This window comes from Chiloscyllium plagiosum, chromosome 1, assembly GCF_004010195.1.
Source record: "Chiloscyllium plagiosum isolate BGI_BamShark_2017 chromosome 1, ASM401019v2, whole genome shotgun sequence".
Lineage (NCBI taxonomy): Eukaryota > Metazoa > Chordata > Chondrichthyes > Orectolobiformes > Hemiscylliidae > Chiloscyllium > Chiloscyllium plagiosum.
Window position 1 is genome coordinate 112,484,611 of NC_057710.1, and position 6,069 is coordinate 112,490,679.

A 6,069-nucleotide genomic window follows, 5' to 3' on the forward strand; every position below is an offset into this window, starting at 1 on the left:
TGGTTTGTTCTTGAGGAATCTGCGCACTGTATTTTTTGAGTTTCCGTTCTTCTTGAATACGTTGTATAGGTGGTTCTCCTCTGTTTTCCAAAGTTCGTCTATGCTGCAGTGTGTGGTGGCTCGTTGGAATAGTTGGAACACTATTCCAACAAGCCACCACACACTGCAGCACAGACGAACTTCGGACAAACTACACCCTAAATGCAGATACAGATATTGTTCCAGAGAATTCTTCAATTCTCTGGGACAATAGCCTCGATTCGTGCTGCAATGATCATACGATTCAATGATCATTATCTGTGGAGAAATAAATTTATCAAAAGTGTTTAAGGTTATCTGAAGGTTAGTAAAGACTTAATAGGCCTGTGTTATTTTATTGATATCCCCCTTTAGTGTATCAGATTTCTATCTTAACAGAATGTTCATATTGATTTTTGTTTTAATTTTGAGACGTTTTGTCATTTTGAAAAAAATTGTTTTCAATATGTACCAGTGCAAAGTGCTATTTCTCAATATCTACTGTACTTCCTGATTACTTGAGTTCCAGTATTGAGTTTACACAAACAATGTTTGCATTCCCAGGCTGCACACTGTCATCAGACATTTCAAATCTCCAACATTTCTAAAAGCTAATGTTCAACAGTTCACTTTGCAATATGAATTGTTAACAAGAAATCCAGCTAAATCTGGTTCTATCGCCAACTGAAAAACAACAGCTACAGTTCCGATAACAGTCATAAACAGTAGCATTAATCCTGGACGACCACCTCCCTAACTAAACCAGAAATTTTCATTGCAATACCCAGTGTGATTTATGTGAGAAGAGGCAACCTCACCTAGATCTAGGATTATAATGAGAATGTTCTTGGTCTGAAAGCAGTAAACTTACTAACCCAAACCACAGCACAGGAGATGGAGTAATACGTCAGTGATTGGTATTGGATTCTTAAAAAGATCGCACTCTGAATAACTGCATTTTACTATGTAAAAGCAATAAATAAAAATTCATTTCAGTGTTAGTGAACAAGAGACCTTAAAATCTGAAAGCTCAACCAGAATTATGTATTCTTATTCCCCCTAACAAAACAAGGAGGCAGAAGGTAATATTCATTAGCCATCTGCTGATTGTTTGTTATTTACTGTCACTTTGCAGTTGTAGTAGAAAAGAAGAAGGTGGAGAATTGAGTAATTAACCCTCAGATTGTTTTTCTAATACAGCCAGATATAAATGACTGACTCTGCCGGAAAAGGATAGGTCCAATTGTACAAAATGGTCTTCAGGCAAAACAGTGGCATCTATGAGGAACACATCAAAGGAGAGTTTGAGTTCAATGCTAAAACTGCACAGCAATTTGGAATTTGCTACATCTGTGACCTAAGCAGGTACCAAGTCCATTGAATGCACTGAAAGACACAATTTTGTCATTTTGTGCACATTTATCTGGATTATATTTGAAAAAGCAAGACACATAAAGTGAACCGTCATAATAACACTCACAAGTCTTTCAGGAAAAAATTCCAAGCCACACAAATGTTTGAGATTGTTCAAAGAATTTCCAAACCAATGTGAAAGCAAGCTGGCTGCACTCCAATGGTTAATGATTAATGAAGCGTTCAACTGACCCAGTTGGAAGAACAATCAATAAAACTTGAAAAATTAAGGCCAATAATTTCCAGTTGACAAATTAGATGACTTAAAATAAAATTATTGACTAAATAATTCTAATATTGATATATATGAGTTATACTCCAATATCTCAAAATAGAATCACACACAAGAATTATAGGAAATAATTATACCTTGAGTAACAAATTAAAATGCACCTTTTTGTTGGTAAGGAGCAGATGGTATGTTGGACACAAATTGGCACTTATATAAATGCAGGCAGGACCAAATTTGTAAAGCAATCTTAATAAACTGATGAACTCCACACTTAGAAATTTGAGACTTGTCCCTGGATTTGAACAAATAGGCAAATCTGAAGCCTGAGTTTAATAAAACGGTAATTGATCATGTACTGATATTGTGACTAAGATAAGACTGCTACTGCCACTGACAGCTTCGAACCTAAATGGTAGACTTTTCTCTAATTAATTAGGTCGCTGAGTCAAGGCTAATGTCAAACTGCAAAAATAAGCATGGGACAGTATTTTGGAATGGCAACACACCACAAAATACAGAATTATACCTAAGTTAGCAATACCCGCACTACTGTTTCAGAGCAGCATTAGGTCAGGACTAATTGTGATTGTTTCTGAGATTCTTACACTACTGCGAAGTAACTGAAAAGGTAGCTAACTTTTTGGAAAATCACAGGTGCAATGGACACAATTTTCCATTGAAATTTGTTACGACACGGCGGTGGACCCTTCTGCCAATTAAACTAATCACCCAGAAAAGCGTACCTCGCCTCGTAATCTGTTAAAGTATGAATACCAGAGAAATCCCAAATTTCAGTATTTGAAGAAAAATCATATCAATTTATTCCTTACTGTAAAAGTGAACATTAAACAACAACTATTCACAACTCTAAGCCCCCCTTTCCCTTAAGTGATTATTATCTGCCTCCAAATCTATAACAATATACTGTTCCAATAAAAACCTGTATTAAAATTACATCAACTTAATTTCAAAACCATACAGTGGCTGTCATCTCCAGTGTCCTTCTGTCGGCTGAAAATGTCCCTGGGTCGTCTTCTGCCTTTTACTGCGAAGATGTTTCATATGAAAAGGTACCTTGACAGAGAGTGTTTGGAGTGGCAATTACTCTCTGTCTGACTTTCAAAATACCTGCTTTTTTAATACTCAAAATCGGATTGTCTTATTGGTGCAATGTTGACAAAAGAATAAATTCAAAATCAATTAGATTTTAGTATCCTGGGGCATACTTTAAACTGATTGGTTAGATTCAAATTGCTGTCAAAACAGCAACCAACTCAGTTATCTATTTCACAACCAAATGTAGCAATATTTTCAATTTTCCAGTACATTCTAAGACTGCTAGTTAGTCATATGACAGGTGTTTGTAAGCTCTCAGTACAAAACAGCATTCACTCTCTCTTAAAGGTACAGTACAAGCCTTCAACTTGATAAAAAAAGGATATTGCAAAAATTGATATTGTAGGTGTTGGGGTATCATTGGTTATTTACTTTCATAATTAATTGCACTTGAAAGAGTGTTGATGAGCTGCCATATCAAAATGCTATGGCCCACATGGTATATGTAAACCCACAATATGCTTAACAAGGAAGTTCCAGAATTTTAATCCAGACAATGAAGGAATACTACTTTATTTCTAAGTCAGAATGCTGTGTGGTTTAGAGGGGAATTTGCAGGTGGCAGTGTTCCTATGCATTGGCTACTCATGACCTTCTAGGTGGTGAAGATCATAGGTCTGAAAGATGCCATCATGGGGCATGGTGAGTTTCTTAAGTGCATTTTGTAGAGTGTACGCACTGCTGCTATTATGCATTTGTAGTGTAGGGACTGATTGTTCCTGTTGATAGATGGGGTGTCGATCAAATGGCTGATTTGTCCTGGATAATATCAAGCTTCTTGACTTGTTGAAGCTGCACTCATCCAAGCAAGTGGGGAATATCCCATCACACGTAGGTTGACTGGTTTTGGGAGACAAGTGGTGAATTCATCGATGAAATGGATGTAGATGATTAGGTACAGGACACTCCTGTGAAGAACCCCTGCAGTTATGCCCTGGAAAAGAGATGATGAATCTTGTTGACATGAGTCTAAACACTGAAGAGTTTTCCCAATATTCTCACTGATTTTGTTTTTATTAGGGCTCCTTGATGCCACACTCAATCAAATTGATGTCAGGAATGTCATTCTCATCTCAATGTTTGGACCAAAGCTGTAATGAGGTCAGGAGCTGAATAGCCCTTGTAGATCCTAAACTTCATTTATATTTTCTTTATGAAGAACCACAAGACAGACATCTAAGTCTATCATCCATAAAGAATGCAAGTAAGACAGCATATATAATGAAGAGCGGGATATCAGGTTTTGCTGTGATATACTTCTTGAATGTTTTCCTTCAATGGTTAAATCCCACAGATACAAAAGATACCTCAGGTGGAATTTTCTGCTCCTTCAGTGAGTGAGCTTGGAAATTGCAAGTGTGCAATGTGGTGTACCTAAATCTAGCCTTCACCAAAATTAAGTTCTGGCTTGGAAAGCTCATGGTCAAAGCTCCCCCCACCCCCAACAACCAACTGAGGTGCTTAAATGGCCAATTAATGTCCATCCAAATGCCTCATTTTGCTGTCACTGGAATTACCCCAGCTTCCAATGGACCTGTCTCCATGCAGCATTCACAAAAGCTGCCAGCCTGTGAGTAGATTGTCACCCAAGTGGGGAGAGTAGTGATGCCCCTTGATCAGCACTAATCCTGATGGAGGAACTGAACATCAGTGAGGTCAGGATGAGGTGTGGGGAGATCCTAAAAACTTAAAATTTTGTTCTTGCTTCCTACCCAAAGTTTCTTCCCCAGCCCCTGTCCTGTTGACCATCCACGACAAACTGCACCCTACCCCTTTTAGATATATGTAGCATGGGTCAATTCCCAAAACATCAAATTCTGGGCTATGCTTCCAGCCAGATTCATGGCCTCCTCTATGCCATTGCTACACACAAGAGTTTCCCCATCTTTGATTGATGGGCATCTCTCTGTAAGTGGCACTTGCCCCCTACCAGGGACCTGATTTAAGGGCAAGGCCAGCCAGTACACTCAGCCACTGCCTGACTGACATGGGGTTCATTGTCTCTTCATTGGAAAAGACTGCACAGGCTCTCCAGCTGGCTGACAAGAGCCCTGTCACCCCAACAACACATTATCCAGTGTGTTTAGCATATTAGACTGAGCTCCTCAGGATCTCTCATAACTTGTTTCAAACAGGCCTACTCCAGAAAGTTATTGCAGCTATATGTTCACTCAGTTAGCACTCCAAGGGCAATACAATCTTCTCTTACAACCACTTCCTGCAGGTGCCCATTGTGTTCCTGCATTTCAGCAGCAGCAAGGGGTCTTGCCGAGAGCACATATCAGAAATTCAGGCACGTGCTGTGCACAGATTTCCATCATCATTTTAAGTAGCTGGAAAGTCCTGAACAGCATGTGATATGTACAGCTGGCAGGCAAAGCCTCTCCTCAATCACTCAAAGTCAGAACATTGCCCTTCATCTGGTAAGTTGGCCTGGAGAATATGCAGAACTTGGGTTTAACAAATAATACTGATAACAGTAAGTGGATAAAGATAACTGTTTTACCTTCTTCTGTGATTTGGACTTTAGCACTGTTAATCGGAAAGCAAGTGATTCAAGTTCCATGAAACATTATCCCATATCAGTTTACTCGAACATTAACAGAATTTTATACATTGTTATAGCAGTTGACTTCTACATTAGCAGTTGTTCATAACAAGATGGATTGTTCTTTATCCTCACCTCACTATAGTTTTTGACATAGTCAATCAAACCAAACACCTTCCCTCAGATCTTTCTCTTGCTGGCATCAGGTATATGATGTCAGCTTTTGTATATGTGCTGAGAACATTCACTTTACCTTTCTACCTCCTCTTTTAGTTTCAAGTTGCAAAAGTCCACAAGGAATGGTTTGGTAGTTTTTGAAGGACTATTTGCTGATTGCTTTGAGGATTCAGAAACCAGTTGCTCCCAAATACAATAGTAGACCTTCCTCTTAATACTTAATGTTGGTTTATCTTATACTTTAAGCGATTACTGTTACCTGCGCACTCGAATACCAGTCTAGAGTATCTCAGGCTGTGGGTATCTACACATACCCTGTCCCTGAGGCTGCTTGTTCTTTGTCTCAAAGTAAAGCTCTTCAACTGTGACACTCCTTTAATTACATCTGTACATAGTAGTTCTTCAAATACAGATCTTTACTGTAATGTCTAAGACTTCTCTCTTCAAATGCTCATTCTACACTATTGTCTTCTCTCTGATCAACATCAGAGTGAGAGCATTATGTATATAGTGTAAATAATGCAAATAAATCAACCCTTTCTCCAACGCCAATCCATCCTCTACA

The 6,069-nt window shown here is 38.6% G+C and overlaps 1 long non-coding RNA gene across 3 annotated transcripts in view; it reads right to left on the reverse strand.

The window, feature by feature from the left end:
- Positions 1-1,577, reverse strand: part of LOC122551718 — a 128,376-nt gene extending 126,799 nt beyond the window's left edge. For all 3 annotated transcript variants that reach the window (XR_006312174.1, XR_006312175.1, XR_006312173.1), the window contains exon 1: positions 1,499-1,577. This is a non-coding gene — a long non-coding RNA (uncharacterized LOC122551718). The remainder of the gene's footprint in view (positions 1-1,498) is intronic.
- Between the last annotated feature and the right edge of the window lie 4,492 nt (positions 1,578-6,069).